The following is an 18,167-nucleotide window of genomic DNA, read 5'->3' as shown; positions in this document are numbered from 1 at the left end:
TTTTGAGAAGGATTGCACTGTCCATGAGTGCTTGTAGAATTAACTTTCTATGGTACGTTTTAAGGGGTGACGATGATTTTGGTCCTCTTCTTAGTAGATTCTGAAGGACTCTGTGATGCAACATTTTTGCTAAAATACTTTTTTTACTATGGGTTCTTCTTACACTATCAGGATTATTAGGAACATTGTTAGCTGTACTGGTAGCTGTTTTTTGAAAGGCTCTTTTCAGAGCCGCCACTTACTCCCAACGTACACTTTATTGCGTTTCCTCCGCTTGCACCCTCCCTTTTTTCCTCTGACTGTCCGCAAACTTTTTCAGAACTCCGCAGGGGTCTACGGCCGTCACTTCATAGTTTTATTGTTATACTGAAAATGGCGGCTCTGAAAAGAGCCTTTTGTGTAATTTTTGTTGTTTTTACGTTCATTGCTCAACAGTACACGGCACACTACGAGAAGAGGCGAAAGGTGGGTAAGGAAGGGACACCAGCCACGGGGATAAAAAAGAGCAACTGAACAGAGAAAGATTTAGGGTGAGTTTTATTTAGGTAAGGAGCACATTTTCTGGTGCTCGGTGACTGCAGCCTCAAAAGCACTTCGAAAACTCTCCCCCCTGCAGAGTACTGCGTCACAATACGTGCACACTACTGTCACCTTTGAAAGTTAAGGGTCAACAGCATTGCAAATGGCTTGTGAGGCAGCTGGAGGGAGGCGCTCCCCCAGAGGAGTTTCTCTTGTGGTGGGAGGATCGGATACCGAGGATGCTGTGGAGGAACTCAAACGACTGCGCTCTTCACATGGCACCACCTTGCGAATGTCCGCAGTGTGGAACGAAGTGAGGTGTCGCTTCATGGTTGTCGTACCAAAACCGTACGCTCCAAATCTCCCGCAACTCAACACCACCTCGCACTGGTTACACTTCACCAGGTTCGCACGTGCTTTTGGTACTTTCCCATAAACGGAAAACAACCGCCACACACACGACTCCCACTGAGTGCTCCTAGTGCAGAGTTCCTCCACTTCATTCTCTTCCTCCTCCTCTTCTTCCTCGAGCTCTACATCCTCACCCATATATCTCTCTGCAGGCCCTTGGTGAGGTGGTGGTGGTGGTGGGTTTGGGGGTGGTGCAGAGGCTAATGACCCAACAGCAGCCACGGAAGCCATACCGATTAGTTTCCCTTTGGTCACTACAGCAGTAAAGGCAACACACCTCAAACTTCTATAGCTAGAAGGACAATGAAGATGCGCTCGGGGGTGTGTCCTTTTGTAGGGGTGCAGGGGTGTGCCTCGTGACCGTCTTCATCCCTACAAAACGGTACACAAATTTTACACAAAGTCCTGAGGTGGCCTATTGTTTGGGATGTGTGAAATTACATTTTTACACTCTATAATACTTTGCCTTGTGTCTACAAGTTCATTTGTATTGTTGCGGAAGCACACCAACCGTAGAAATTAGTCCCCACGCTCAGCGTAGGTGCGGTCACATGATGACGTCCTCAACACATCCGCCCCAGTAATGAAAGTCCCCTGGACCGCAAATGCAAAGAATCAAACGTGCGCATACTACGGACAGTGTTTGGGTTCTCAAACTACTTCAAAGTGCAACAAAAGTGAGACGGACAGTTAGGAACAGGCGCGATGTTCGCAATACATACATTTCTACTGCGCATGTGCACGCATGCTATGTTCACTGTACGGACAGTTCCGGTGTCCTTAGGACAGCTACATTTTGTTTGCCTTCGAACTTGCCGGCCACCGTGCCTGTTCTACGGACGGCACCATTTTGGCTGCACCCGATACGGACCGCTATACTGTCCTTCACACACTCCCATTTTCCTCATTTACATCCATTCCGGACATCTGGTGTGTTCTACGAACATGTATTATCTCGTTTACAAGTGGTACGCCAATGTAGTATATCCTTTGGACACCCCTTTCTGTTTATGTATGCACAATTTCAACAGATTGTGCAGTCACACATCACATCCGTCTTACTTGACATTAGACAGCACCCACATTCCATTCCTTGCGGATAGGTCGAACAGGCGCGCTGTTCGCGAACAAAAAAAAATCTACACACAAACTCTTTCTCTACAGCTACTGTACAAAAACATTTCAAACACACACACACACACACACATCATTCTAAAGAAATACCGGGGGAAGCGGACACTGAAACAAATATGGGTGAATTAGGATTCAACACGGGCTGGTTATGAGGAGATGATTTGTGAGGGGAAGAAGGGATGGATATTTCATCAAACGTCTATTTTCCTGTTCAAGGTTTGGGGATGGTTCACTAGGGAATGGAGAAGCAGGGCAGGTGCAGGTGGGGCAATGATAACAAACTTTTCCTCTCACACAGTCCTCCACAAACTCCCGTAAACTTTGAAAATTGTCGTTCAATATGCCAATTTTCTGCTCTATCTTTTTTATCCTGTCTTCTTCTGTCTCGTTTGTTGCCCTTTCTTCTTTTCTTTCCTGGTCTGTTAAAAAAAAAAAAAAAATACACAAGTTGAATTCCTCTAAAATACTCTTCACTATTTTGCATATGCAGAGCACACTGTACCATTATTGTCGCTGTCTTCAGACATTTCCCCATGGGGGAAATATTCCTCCAGCCACTCCAAAGTACTAGCCATTTCTGAGCCAAAACAAAGAAATTATAATTTCTGCACCACATACCACAAAAAAAACATCACCCATACAAAGAAATGACCTGCACTCACTCTTTTGCTGTAATGTCCCTTCGTCCTACTGCGTCCGTCCACAGTCGTTCCAGGCTGTGAGTTTCTATGAAGTGATTACGCTGGAGGCATCCTTTCTTTTTTATGGTACCATCCACTTTATTCTACATGGTTATTAAATGTGTTGTTTTCTTTTCCCAGCTTCAGGTTTCCATATTTACGTATTAATACTCATAATATCTTTATGTCCTTCTTCTACGTTGCACATTTTTTGTGTAAGACAACAGTACGTTTTCAGCTATCCCCCGCCTCTTTGGGTAATGTTGATCCTGTCCAACACCGTCCGCAAACAGGCGCTCTCTCCGTCCCTTTCCAATATCAACAGGGAGGGGGTACTGTATGTTCTATGTTAAATGTATGCCAAGTACATAGATAATACTACATATCTGTCAAAATCACATGATTACAGTGTATATCCTGCTGAACGACTTCATTGCCACAATTTCATGCTTAAGTTCCCCCTTCCAAAAACCTATACAATTCCCTACAAAAAAAAACTTTGTTACGGGGACGTTATGGTTAAGTTGCCCTCGAAAAAACCAGTGAAATTCACTACAAAAAAAACTTTGTTGAGGGGACGTTATGGTTAAGATGCCCTAACAAAAACATGTACACTTCACTAAAAAAAAAACTTTTCTCCTCCCCTTTATGCTTCAAATTAAAACCGAAAAACCCCTGAAATTCGCCAGTTATGGTAAAGTAAGCCCCCAACCCTGTGCACTGCTAACACTAACACCCAGACCATGAAAGATGTCATCTCAAATGTGAATGCTGACATCAATTATTAATGACGACATCACTTGTTTAGCCCCTTTCTTTTCCTTCCCTGCCGTACATTTATATGTGCATTCAGTAAAAAAATGTCACTAAAGGAATGTTATACTTCACAGTGCAACCAAACACCACTGCACATTCCCCATTATAGTAAGCTAAGCAACCATAACTCGCACCATCTACGTGCATTGCTAAGACTAACACCCAGGACATCAAAGATGACATCACAAATATCATTGAAATGGGTTATAACTTTAGCGCTAATCAATGAAACTGCATGTAATTTTGCAATTGTATTCTAGACCTAATCCTGAATGGTTTTGCAAAGTTTTGTGGGATTCTGTCAAGAGGGGGCAAAATTAGAGGGGATCCCAAAATATTGTAAAGGCATATAAATGTGGTGTCATTTGACGAATCTGCACAACATTTGGCAAAACGATTTTGGATCGTACAGGACCCCTTCATTCCGGGAGCGCAAGGGTCGTAATGAGGCCCAAAGACTGAGACAGCCTTGCCCAAAACTGGTATGAATGCAGTGTGGAGTGTTGAATGGCTGGGTACTTCTCCCAATACACATTCCTTGTTGTGAGTGTCTGGAAGGAGGAGAATTGCACGAATACACTGTGAGCCTGATTGGCTGCCTGCCTGCATGAATGCCCTTCTGGATGCTTGGTTGCCCGAGTGTGACCCAGCAGAGTGAATGAGAGACCAAACAGTATATCCGGGGACCTCTCACTGATGGAAATTATTCAGAAGCTGAAGTCGAAACTTGATGCTCACTCTCGAAGCTGAGCTGGAAGAAGAAGGTGAACCTCTGTTCCCTTCGAAGCAATCTGAAATCTGCTGTGCAGCTAACCTTTGCCGAAGCGCCCTGGAAGTCAGCCTTCGGAATAAAGCTTTTGAGATCGAACTGCTCCCAATTAAATTACTGATATACTGCTCATCAAAGGTGAGATTCCAGGCCACTTCCCTTTTCTTCTGAATAGCAGTTTTTTGTAGTTTCCCAAATACCTCCTTTTAGATGACAGATCCAGTCCGCTTCTGATACCAGATTACATTGTCCTGAACCTGTCTTTCCTTCTAATTGATGTATCACAGCCCAGAATTCCCTACAGTTTCTCTTCCTTATTTGTTCTAGCATATACTCACTGTCCTGTTGGAGCCTCCAGATGTTTCTAGATATAGACCAGGATTTATAACTCTGCAATAAGGCTCCTGATTGATTTTCTTTTTTTTTTTGCCTCATCATTTAGATAAGATTTTTTTAATCCTCTTAGCTTTTCTTTCAGCAATTTTAGGATAAAAAGGTTATCCTGGGTATGTGTTTCGTCAAAAAGGGTTCCGAACCCCAGAATGTCCATACTGTCTTGAGTCCCCCTGAGTCACCAAACAGCATCCGTTTCCACTGGACTAAATCGGTGGTTTGGAGGAAGCAAATTCAAATTACCACCACACAATGCAGACACAACAGCCAGGAAAGGCAAGCCATTTATTGTTAAACCGGCAACCATGTTTGCCCAGAAAACTGCTATTTTTACAGAAAGCCAGACCTTTATACTTTGTTACAACTATGAATCAAAGCCACTGGCTGTGAACCATACACATACCTGCTGCTTATGGGCAGTCACAAAGCAATAAAACAATTTCTAGTAAGGCTCCCTGGATTTCAAATAAATTAACAAATACATTTTTTTTAAAAAACTTAGCGGAGCCCTAAGGTCCTTGAGACCTGTTGGTACCTTCTATCAGTTTGTTAATGATTGCCCAGTCTACCCAGAGAAGGCTGCGTACATTGCAAAGATTGTGTAGATGGCCATTGCATACTACATCTTGTATCCAACAGTCAGCCCCCAGCTTTACAAATCTGAGATGCAATCAAGGGCTTCATACATGGCACTTGTATCTCTAAGGATGCCAGCGTATTCAGGATGGTCTAAGCCAATGTAATCCCTGGGAAGCTCTTTATAGCAATTGGAAAATGGTATGGTGGCAGGAAATCAGACGTCAAAGCTCTCCAGGCACATATGTCTAACGATTCCGAGACCTGGCTAACAGAGAAACTACATTCTATCTGCACCAGAGTATGCCTCAGAAGTGTGCTGACTGAGACCATCCAGGACACTGGTAATCAGTAGAGGAATGTGTTCATCTATACTGCTTACAAACAGCACCCTTAAAAAAAGGAGGCCGGAGGATATTAACAGTTTTTGTTGGGTTCTACTGTACTTCATACCAGTCTAGATCACAACTTACATTTCCCCAGTTCAAATGTATCTCGACAGGGCTGGATTAGTTTGGATGGATAACCAGCAAACCCCACTGACTACGGCAATCATGACTGAGCGAAACTAGAAGCAATTAAGGATCTGTCCTCTAAGAGAAGAAGGTTTTATTTCACATTATGGTGACATGACTCATTTTATGTTCCTGATATACAGTCCCACCCCACAATTCTGGGCAAGAACCACAGACAGTAATTTCTCAAATTTCTTACTGTATTTAAACAGTTAAAGTCTACTTCAAAGAAAGGTTGTCTCCATCTTTCTACAAAGGAAATCAATGCAATGTAATCGGTCTAAAAAAAAATTGTCAATACATTTTACCTGCCTACATGAATCTCACTAATATAAATTCACACAAGTCTTCATTTCCATAATTAGCGGTCACTGTTGATACAGCCCAGGCACATTCTCCTTCATGAGGGTACTACATGTCTAGGCTGATTTTCTTTTGCCTGCTTACAGAGATCCCACGACTTTAACTAAATGGATTTTATGATGGGCCTGAATATGATATGTGACAGGTCTCTTTGTACGTTGTGTGTTGGAAATCATTGGACAGTGTGTTATGAGGCCTGCTTTGAAACTAGTTTGAACACAATCAGGCCTTACTGTGGCCTCCTATCTTACGATGTGACTGGGGCTGCTGGAGGTGAATCCTAGGTCAACTACAGCTGCATGTGCCTTGAAAGGAATACACATCTTTCCATCTTACAAAAGTGTGACATAATTCAGTACTTTTAACATGTTGAATAGAACTTTGACTTCTTTTTGGTTATGATCCACAAGTACATCTTCTGCTAACAATATTAGAACTAAGGCACTGTGGCGAAATCCTGGAATTGTTTTCACCATTCTACATTTCCTTACATACTGATTGGGCAATAGATGAAACATGAAATCAGACATTTCGCACTTGCACGTATAAAAGGTTGAAAAATGTCCTTGGATGCACACACACACAGATTTAGCAGAGGCACCCTTTTCATCGTGTCAGTGAGCAAGATACACAATCCAACAGGAGGAATCATTTTGTGTTCAGCGCCTCTTTTGCTCTTTCAGAAAAAATGTCAGTTTACTTTAGGCAATTATCCTTTGGGTCCAAAGTCCCTTTGACTCCTCCACTAACCGTAACTCTCTTTACCGATTACATTCCTTCCTAAGACTTCTCTCAAACCGTTAACAGTACTTTTCTCACCTTATCCAATCACCTTCTCCTCATCCTTGCAGTTTTTTTCAGTCGTATTAAATCTATTCACTTACCAGACCCTTCCTCTTCATCTACTCTTTCTCCTCTGTCGCTTCTGTGGCATTCCTTTTCTGCAGTCGCGGGTTTTCTACCCTTGCCTCTTTCTCACCTGTGATTCCGACACTGCTCTTTTCCTATCCTTCGCTCATCTGATTGCTTCACCTCTGTATTCTCTACCATATTCCCTTATCACAACGGTCTTTCCCAAACTAATCCCATGTACGACATCTTCAATATTTCGATCTCTTCCACAGTCTTTCCTACAAGCTTTAAACATGCTACTATTGGGGGCGTGGCCATGAGCCATGCAGTGAGGCTGCCATCTCTGTGAACTCCCTCTAGATCCTTTCACAAAGTAGCTCCAGATTGCCAGTTTTTAATGTTCAAAGGCAGTGATTGTGTGCAGAAAGCACCCCAACTTGAAGGGGAGCGAAAACGCCACTGAAATCTGCAGCAGAGTTGCACTATGACACAGAATCAGAGAGATCAGAGTTTTTCAAGATGGTGGCCGTTGTCGCTCCACAGGCTGTCTAGACTTACTAGGGCAGCAGACAACACGAACTGCAGCTGGTGAGCTCTACGAGGAGTGAGGCGGACCCAGGGAAGTGTCTTTGGCGATGTGCGGGCTGTGGCGTTGAGGTGCCTGAATCACTTTAATGCGCTGCTACACGCTAGGCTGCACCAGTGGACCGTGTGTCACCATGAGAGGCCCTGCAGCGAGACAGGGGTTCGAGCCCTCCCGTGGGGAAGAGAGTCTCTGGTACCAGTAAAAAGGGCTGTTTTGCACACCATATACTTGCTGGAACCACTGAGCATGGCCAATCGCCATGCCGGAGAAGGTAGGGTGCTTGGGGGAATAAAGAAGCTGGGTCCTGCTGAGAGCAGTGAGGTGGTGGTGGTGGTGGTGGGTGCTGTAAGGAAGGCATGGTATCAAACAGTGAAGACAGACAAGTGCTCACAGTTCAAGGGTGTTTATTGAACTTCAGTGGGTTGGTGAACGCCTATCTAACCTAATTCTAAGGATGGGCGCAAGCTACAACCATCAAAAAATAATAATGCAGTCCTAGTCGAGTCTATGTCAAAATAAAAGGGCCTATACTGATAATCCGATTGCCAATCCTTATAAATACAAAAGGGTGTGGTACAATTGTGTGTATGCACAAAGAAAAGTGTTCAAGAAATAATATGTCAGGACGATTGAGCAGTTGGCTTCCCTTCCAGACATTTTCAGCATGTGGCAAGGCGTCACATTCCAGCTTCGCACACACTCTGGCTTCTCTGCCAGAACAGTTCAAAGCATAGGTATCAGGGCCTTTTGCCAAAGCCTCTTTTCCAATAACAGTCTCCTACTGCAGAGGGCCTGTCGTAACAAACAAATATCAAAGTTCCATTCCTATCAGGATCTTCACATGCACAAGTTCTCGCTTCCAGTGTTCATCATGGGTCTCCCTCCTTCAGGCTGGGACCCCCTGTTTGCCACAATGCTTACACTTGGCCTCCCTTATTCAGGCTCGGATCATGGAGCTCCCTCATTTGGGCTCGGATCATGGCTCTCCCTCGTTCAGGCTTGGATCCCTTTAGCAAAACATTCACATTTGATCTCCCTCGTTCGGCTCAGAGCATGTAATCTCACTTTCTACGGTTTCCTCTTTTTTTTTTTTTTTAAAACAATTTTTATTAATTTCAGCCAACAAACGCAACCAACAAGAACAATACAGTGAAAAATGATGATACATTTGAAGTCTCATATACAGTTTCGTGATGTGTCCACCGCCTCCCCGTTAGCCCTCTACCCTATCCTGAAACTACCCAGATCACCACCATCCACCACTCCATCTGAGGACATTCCTCCGCTTCTCCTAAGGAACCATCATCTTCTGGGCAAGTCTGAGCAGACCCAGGCAGTGTAGCTACTAAGTGCCTCCAGGCCATCAGTGTCTCTGCTTCTTCCACACCCCCTCTATTAACTGCTTCGCTCCACACCACTGTTTCCGCATCTGCCCATTTCCGAAGGTCTTGCCATCAAATTTCTACTTTCGGTCTATTACTTGCTTTCCAGCTCATGGCAATTCTGCGCTTAGCAAGTATATAAACCAGGTCTTTGAGTTAACTCACATGTTTCTCCTTGCGCGGCCTAGGGAACCCCCCCCCCCCATGCATGCCCACAAAGATTCAACCTGCAGACTAATCTCCTTCTCAGCCAAGAGGTGGGCCATCTCCCCCCAGAATCTCCTTATTTCCAAGAATGCCCAAAACATATATACCAGTCCCGCATTCTCCACCCCACATATAGGACATGTTTGTGTTCCTGCATTCTTAAATTTTGCAATCTTCTGGGGGGTCATATACGCTCTGTGGGTAACATATAATTGGATTTGTTGCAACCTCGCATTCCTGGACACTTTATTGTGGTATCTCTGTGCCTGCAACCACAAGCCATCACTCAGATTCCCCGGCCTCTTCCTCCCTATCCCGTCTCAACTGAATCACCTCATGGCCTCCGTCTGATACATCATAAAATGTTTCTATGGCTGTGTCAAGCTGACTCTCCAGCACTATTTCTGACCAAGTGTCTTATTTTAGCAATCAACAAAAGTGGACCATCGGAACAGGGAATAACCAACTCAACACATTTATCTTTTTACAAATACCAATAAATGCTAAATATTGAATTAAACATTTTTTTATTCTCCTCTCAAACTGTATAAAATGCTGTTTTTAAAACATTTAAACAAACAAATATCTTCTTATTCAACTCATACTGATTCACTCCTACCATTCATTCAAATTTTAATTTTTGAACCAAATCAATAACATATATTTTGTGGCCTACTATCAATCGGCCCCAAATTTTTATTTGCACAATGAAATAAGCCCTCCACCCAATGATCTGATGGTTCAGTCTTCTATGTGCTCCCAGTCACACAGACATACGTCTACACGTGTTTCGGTTGTCTTTCAGGACGTCCACAATCTTCGCCCCTTTACTCTCGCAACCTTCATAAGGACCAACTATCGGGAGTGGGCAAGACAACAAGAGGGGTCAAACAGCGTATAGGGGAACACCGCAGCTGTATCCGTAATAGGATGGCTGATAAACCGCTGGTAGACCATTTTATGCTGAAGCAGCATAAAGACACTGATTTAAGATGGTTTGTTTTACAAACTGTGAAAATGCCGAAAAGAGGCGGAGATATAGCCACTATGCTCCATAAAATAGAACAGCGTTGGATATATCGTCTAGATACGGTAAAGAATGGACTTAATATTTCGGTAGAGTGGGGTGCTTTAATTACGCATTGAGCACTGGGCAATCTGAATCCAGTGGCCTAATTAGGCATGTGGATACAGCAAAGAATTTGACATCGAATGAAGCTTGACTTCGGATACATTGATGAAATTATAGGCCACCGCATGTTGACGTGGCAAAACAAATCCAAATGGATTTTTTGTGGACTCGTGAATACGAGTAGGCATAAAATGAAATGTGGCTTATTTGGTAGATCAGAGTAATATCTTTATCAATTGTTGATTTGGAGTCATTAAAAATAAATATATATATACATATATATATTCAATGAAAAAATGTTGTTAAAGGGACGTTATGGTTCCAAGTAAAACCGAAAAACCCCTGAAATTTGCCAGTTATGGTAAGCTAAGCAACCATAACTCACGCCACCAACGTGCATTGCTAAGACTAACACCCAGGACATCAAAGATGACATCACATGTACATATACTTTTCATCAAAACTCTGTAGAAGGTATTCAGATTATAATGTTGACCAAAAAGTGGCAAGAAATATTGGAATAAATATCAAGTGCTAATTAGTACATACATTAAGCAATGCATTGATATAAATAGCATTCAATTATGAAGTTCTATCCAGTATACTAAGCTACTAATGTAGAAATATAGGCATTGTGTGCAGCATATATGATGGAGGTGCAATATTCATAAGCTTGCCACGTTGAATAGTGAAATTATAAATGTTTTCTTATTAGAGTTTTGTGTACTGTGAAACAGGTGATAAGTAGGTAATAAAACCCACTTACTACATAATTGCATTATTATAGACAAAACACAAAGAGACAACACCACATACAAATTTGAGTATATAGAAGGACTTTGAAGTAAGGAAAAAAACAGGAGTAGTAGCAGAAAGTGTTCATATTCTAACTGATTACGTTTATGCAGAGAAATTATTGCTCTATTTGAAAGGTGCCACTTACCCTATGCATATGTATCACATGATTTGACTGGACCCTAAGGGAATTACTGTAAGAACATACTTGAAGGATAAGTCTACTAATAAAGTACCTTTTCAATTTTTAATTCCTGACTGTTACTGAAGGAAACCATGTGGCCAAGATATCGCAAAAAAGGAGGAGCCAGACATGTGATGTCATCATTGATGTCATCAATGACATTTGTGGTGTCATCTTTGATGTCCTGGGTGTTAGTCTTAGCAATGCACGGTGGTGGCGTGAGTAATGGTTGCTTAGCTTACCATAACTGGCGAATTGCAGGGGTTTTTCGGTTTTACTTGGAACCATAACGTCCCTTTAACAACATTTTTTTACTTAATTTGATAGGTTTTTATTAGTGCAACGTAACCATAACGTCCTTTTCAATAGATGAAGACCACTAGCATCCTAGGTCCTCAAAGTGGGAAACCCAGGTGGTATAAAAAAAAATGTTCTTCCCAAACCGGTACGCCTGCTGCGTCCCGGTGTAGGAAGGAAAATCTTTTACTAGATGGCCACCATGGAAAGGGAAGGCGGGGTGTATAAAGAGAACACAACAGGGCATCAGCGGGGGGAGCAAGAGGTCAATAAGGGGCATCATAGGAGGGGGGGACAAGAGGAAGACACAGGGCTTGAGCGGGGGGAACAGGAGGAAGACACGGGGCATGAGCGGGGGTGGGGGAACAAGAGGAAGACACGGGGCATGAGCGAGGGGTGGGGGAACAGGAGGGAGACATGGGGCATGAGCGGGGGTGGGGGGAACAGGGGAGACAACGGGGCATGAGCCGGGGGTGGGGGAACAGAAGGGAGACAGGGGGCATGAGCGGGGAGTGGGGGGAACGGGAGGGAGATACGGGGCATGAGCGGGGGATGGGGGAACGTCAGGGAGACATGGGGCATGAGCGGGGGGTGGGGGGAACAGGAAGGAGACACGGGGCATGAGCGGGGTGTGGGGGGGGACGGGAGGGAGACAGGGCATGAGCAGGGGTGGGGGGAATGGGAAGGAGACACGGGGCATGAGCAGGGGGTGGGGGGAACAGGGGAGACACGGGCATGAGCAGGGGGTGGGGGGAACAGGGGGGAGACACGGGCATGAGCGAGGGGTGGGGGAACAGGAGGGAGACATGGGGCATGAGCGGGGGTGGGGGGAACAGGGGAGACAACGGGGCATGAGCGGGGAGTGGGGGAACAGGAGGGAGACACAGGGCATGAGCGGGGGTGGGGGGAACAGGGGAGACATGGGGCATGAGCGGGGAGTGGGGGAACGGGAGGGAGACACGGGGCATGAGCGGGGGGTGTGGGGGAACGTCAGGGAGACATGGGGCATGAGCGGGGGGTGGGGGGAACAGGGGAGACACGGGGCATGAGCAGGGGGTGGGGGGAACAGGAGGGAGACACGGGGCATGAGCGGGGGTGGGGGGAACAGGAGGGAGACACGGGGCATGAGTGGGGGGTGGGGTGGTACAGCAGGGAGACATGGGGCATGAGCGGGGGGTGGGGGCGAACAGGGGAGACACGGGGCATGAGCGGGGGTGGGGGGAGAAAGGAGGGAGACACGGGGCATGAGCGGGGGGTGGGGGGAGAAAGGAGGGAGACACAGGGCATGAGCGGGGGAACAGGGGAGACACGGGGCATGAGCGGGGGTGGGGGGCCAGGGGGGGAGACAGGGCATGAGTGGGGAGTTGGGGGGAACAGGGGAGACACGGGGCATGAGCGGGGGGTGGGAACAGGGGAGACACGGGGAATGAGCGGGTGGGTGGGGGGGAAAGGAGGTAGACATGCGGCATGAGCGGGGGGTGGAGGGTAACAGGGGATACACGGGGCATGAGCGGGGGTGGGGGAACAGGGGAGACACAGGGCTTGAGCGGGGGAACAGAAGGAAGACACGGGGCATGAGCAGGGGGTGGGGGGAACAAGAGGAAGACACGGGGCATGAACGAGGGGTGGGGGAACAGGGGGGAGACACAGGGCATGAGCGGGGGTGGGGGGGGAACAGGGGAGACACGGGGCATGAGCCGGGGGTGGAGGGGAAACAGGGGATACATGGGGCATGAGCGGGGGGTGGAGGGAACAGGGGAGACACGGGGCATGAGCGGGGGATGGGGGAAAAGGAGGGAGACACGGGGCATGAGCGGGGGTTGGCAGGAACAGGGGAGACACTGGGCATGAGTGGGGGGTGGGGGGAACACGAGCGGGGGTGGGGGGAGAACAGGAGGGAGACACGGGGCATGAGCAGGGGTGGGGGGAACAGGAGGGAGACACAGGGCATGAGCGGGGGTGGGGGGAACAGGAGGGAGACACGGGGCATGAGCGGGGGGTGGGGGGAACAGGAGGGAGACACGGGGCATGAGCAGGGGGTAGGGGGGAACAGGAGGGAGACACGGGACATGAGCGGGGTGGGGGGGAACGGGAGGGAGACACGGGGCATGAGCCGGGGTGGGGGGAATGTCAGGTAGACACGGGGCAAGAGCGTGGGGTGGGGGGTAACAGGGGAGACACAGGGCATGAGTGGGGGGGTGAGGGGGGAAAGGAGGGAGACACGGGACATGAGTGGGGGATGGGGGAACGGGAGGGAGACACTGGGCATGAGCGAATGGGTGGGGTAACAGGGGAGACACGGGGCATGAGCGGGGGGTGGGGGAGAAATGAGGGAGACACAGGGCATGAGCGGGGGTGGGGGGAACAGGGGAGACACGGGGCATGAGCAGGGGATGGGGGAAAGGAGGGAGACACGGCATGGGCGGGGGTGGGGGGGGAACAGGGGAGACACGGGGCATGAGCCGGGGGTGGAGGGGAAACAGGGGATACATGGGGCATGAGCGGGGGGTGGAGGGAACAGGGGAGACACGGGGCATGAGCGGGGGATGGGGGAAAAGGAGGGAGACACGGGGCATGAGCGGGGGTTGGCAGGAACAGGGGAGACACTGGGCATGAGTGGGGGGTGGGGGGAACACGAGCGGGGGTGGGGGGAGAACAGGAGGGAGACACGGGGCATGAGCAGGGGTGGGGGGAACAGGAGGGAGACACAGGGCATGAGCGGGGGTGGGGGGAACAGGAGGGAGACACGGGGCATGAGCGGGGGGTGGGGGGAACAGGAGGGAGACACGGGGCATGAGCAGGGGGTAGGGGGGAACAGGAGGGAGACACGGGACATGAGCGGGGTGGGGGGGAACGGGAGGGAGACACGGGGCATGAGCCGGGGTGGGGGGAATGTCAGGTAGACACGGGGCAAGAGCGTGGGGTGGGGGGTAACAGGGGAGACACAGGGCATGAGTGGGGGGGTGAGGGGGGAAAGGAGGGAGACACGGGACATGAGTGGGGGATGGGGGAACGGGAGGGAGACACTGGGCATGAGCGAATGGGTGGGGTAACAGGGGAGACACGGGGCATGAGCGGGGGGTGGGGGAGAAATGAGGGAGACACAGGGCATGAGCGGGGGTGGGGGGAACAGGGGAGACACGGGGCATGAGCAGGGGATGGGGGAAAGGAGGGAGACACGGCATGGGCGGGGGTGGGGGGGGAACAGGGGAGACACGGGGCATGAGCCGGGGGTGGAGGGGAAACAGGGGATACATGGGGCATGAGCGGGGGGGTGGAGGGAACAGGGGAGACACGGGGCATGAGCGGGGGATGGGGGAAAAGGAGGGAGACACGGGGCATGAGCGGGGGTTGGCAGGAACAGGGGAGACACTGGGCATGAGTGGGGGGTGGGGGGAACACGAGCGGGGGGTGGGGGGAGAACAGGAGGGAGACACGGGGCATGAGCAGGGGTGGGGGGAACAGGAGGGAGACACAGGGCATGAGCGGGGGTGGGGGGAACAGGAGGGAGACACGGGGCATGAGCGGGGGGTGGGGGGAACAGGAGGGAGACACGGGACATGAGCGGGGTGGGGGGGAACGGGAGGGAGACACGGGGCATGAGCCGGGGTGGGGGGAATGTCAGGTAGACACGGGGCAAGAGCGTGGGGTGGGGGGTAACAGGGGAGACACAGGGCATGAGTGGGGGGGTGAGGGGGGAAAGGAGGGAGACACGGGACATGAGTGGGGGATGGGGGAACGGGAGGGAGACACTGGGCATGAGCGAATGGGTGGGGTAACAGGGGAGACACGGGGCATGAGCGGGGGGTGGGGGAGAAATGAGGGAGACACAGGGCATGAGCGGGGGTGGGGGGAACAGGGGAGACACGGGGCATGAGCAGGGGATGGGGGAAAGGAGGGAGACACGGCATGGGCGGGGGGAGAACATGGGAGACATGGGGCATGAGCGGGGGTGGGGGGAAAGGAGGGAGACACGGCATGGGCGGGGGTGGGGGGGGAACAGGGGAGACACGGGGCATGAGCCGGGGGTGGAGGGGAAACAGGGGATACATGGGGCATGAGCGGGGGGGTGGAGGGAACAGGGGGGACACGGGGCATGAGCGGGGGATGGGGGAAAAGGAGGGAGACACGGGGCATGAGCGGGGGTTGGCAGGAACAGGGGAGACACTGGGCATGAGTGGGGGGTGGGGGGAACACGAGCGGGGGGTGGGGGGAGAACAGGAGGGAGACACGGGGCATGAGCAGGGGTGGGGGGAACAGGAGGGAGACACAGGGCATGAGCGGGGGTGGGGGGAACAGGAGGGAGACACGGGGCATGAGCGGGGGGTGGGGGGAACAGGAGGGAGACACGGGACATGAGCGGGGTGGGGGGGAACGGGAGGGAGACACGGGGCATGAGCCGGGGTGGGGGGAATGTCAGGTAGACACGGGGCAAGAGCGTGGGGTGGGGGTAACAGGGGAGACACAGGGCATGAGTGGGGGGGTGAGGGGGGAAAGGAGGGAGACACGGGACATGAGTGGGGGATGGGGGAACGGGAGGGAGACACTGGGCATGAGCGAATGGGTGGGGTAACAGGGGAGACACGGGGCATGAGCGGGGGGTGGGGGAGAAATGAGGGAGACACAGGGCATGAGCGGGGGTGGGGGGAACAGGGGAGACACGGGGCATGAGCAGGGGATGGGGGAAAGGAGGGAGACACGGCATGGGCGGGGGGAGAACATGGGAGACATGGGGCATGAGCGGGGGTGGGGGGAAAGGAGGGAGACACGGGGCATGTGCGGGGGGTGGGGGGAACAGGGGAGACACGGGGCATGAGCGGGGGTTGGGGGGAACAGGGGAGACACTTGGCATGAGCGGGGGGAACAGGAGGGAGACACGGAGCATGAGCAGGGGTGGGGGGAACAGGAGGGAGACACGGGGCATGAGCGGGGGTGGGGTGAACAGGAGGGAGACGGCATGAGTGGTGGGTGGGGGGGAACAGGGGGGAGACACGGGACATGAGCGGGGGTGGGGGGAACAGGAGGGAGACACGAGGCATGAGCGGGGGTGAACAGGAGGGAGACACGGCATGAGTGGGGGTGGGGGGAACAGGAGGGAGACACGGGACATGAGCGGGGTGGGGGGAATGGGAGGGAGACACAGGACATGAGCGGGGGTTGGGGGGTAACAGGGGAGACACGGGGCATGAGCAGGGGGTGGGGGGAACAGGAGGGAGACGCAGGACATGAGCGGGGGTTGGGGGAACGGGAGGGAGATACGGGGCATGAGCGGGGGTGGGGGGAACGGGAGGGAGACATGGGGCATAAGTGGGGGGTGGGGGGGCAACGGGAGGTAGACACGGGGCATGAGCGGGGGTGGGGGGAACAGGGGAGACACGGGGCATGAGCGGGGGGTGGGGGGAAACGGAGGGAGACACAGGGCATGAGCCGGGGGTGGTGGGATCAGGGGAGACACGGGGCATGAGCGGGAGGTGGGGGGGACGTCTGGTAGACACGGGGCATAATTGGGGGAATGGGAGGGAGACACAGGGCATGAGTGGGGGGTGGGGGGAAACGGGAGGGATACACGGGGCATGAGCGGGGGTGGGGAGACACAGGGCTTGAGGGGGGTGGGGGGAAAGGAGGGAGACACGGGGCTTGAGCGGGGGCGGGGCGGGGGGGACAGGAGGGAGACACAGGGCATGAGCAGGGGGTGGGGGGAACGGGAGGAAGACCCGGGGCATGAGCTTACTATACAGGCGGCAGATCCTGCTCCTCGGCTCTCATGCAAACGATAAACAAAGATGGTGGGCGTCTTTCAAAAATATGACGCACTGCACGCTTCACTGCAGCCAATGGGAGAGCACGTCACATGTCCGCGGACATCACGCAAGTCGCTTGCCCAATCCCTGACCTGTCTGCGAAGCGGACACAGATGTCACTAATTTTTTTCACTTACATTTTTGACATTTAAAAAAAAACTACTGGACAGATTTACACCAAATAAAAAAAGCACACTTCCGGGACCAAGCCGCTGCTCCTGCTGCAAATTTGGTGTAAATCCGTCCAGCGGTTTGGGCTGTAGGCGTGAGCAAAGTTTTTTCCCATTATGTCTATGGGAAAAAAAGTTTTGTGACCCCCCCTAAAATCAAACTTAGCAAAAAAAATCAGAGTGGGCCATACACTTTTTTTGAAGAGTTTGGTGAGGATTCGTCCAGGGGGAGCGAAGTTATAAGCCGCCCAAAAAGTGCTCTTCCTATGGAAACAGCAACTTAACCATAACTACTTGTAATATATATATGAGCCTTTTCGTATGGTGTATTTATCACTATTTTTCATTTACTATTTTTCATTCATTTTTTGCCGAGAACATGTTGGAGGCTTTTTGTAATTCAAAAGGAATCCACTGAAGAATATAGAAAGAGGCCCGACTTGTAGTCTGCGCGGCATCATGTGAGTTAGTCCACTCTTTATGTCCATTCCCTGAAGTCAGTGGGACAGTCCTCTCTCAATCTCCATGATCGAGAGAGTTGAAAAAGAAGCCCGCGCAACGGCAGCAATTTCGAATGCGCCAGAA

Source organism: Ambystoma mexicanum, chromosome 2q, assembly GCF_040938575.1.
Source record: "Ambystoma mexicanum isolate Mex_15411 chromosome 2q, UKY_AmexF1_1, whole genome shotgun sequence".
Classification (NCBI taxonomy): domain Eukaryota; kingdom Metazoa; phylum Chordata; class Amphibia; order Caudata; family Ambystomatidae; genus Ambystoma; species Ambystoma mexicanum.
This window is presented reverse-complemented; position numbering follows the sequence as displayed.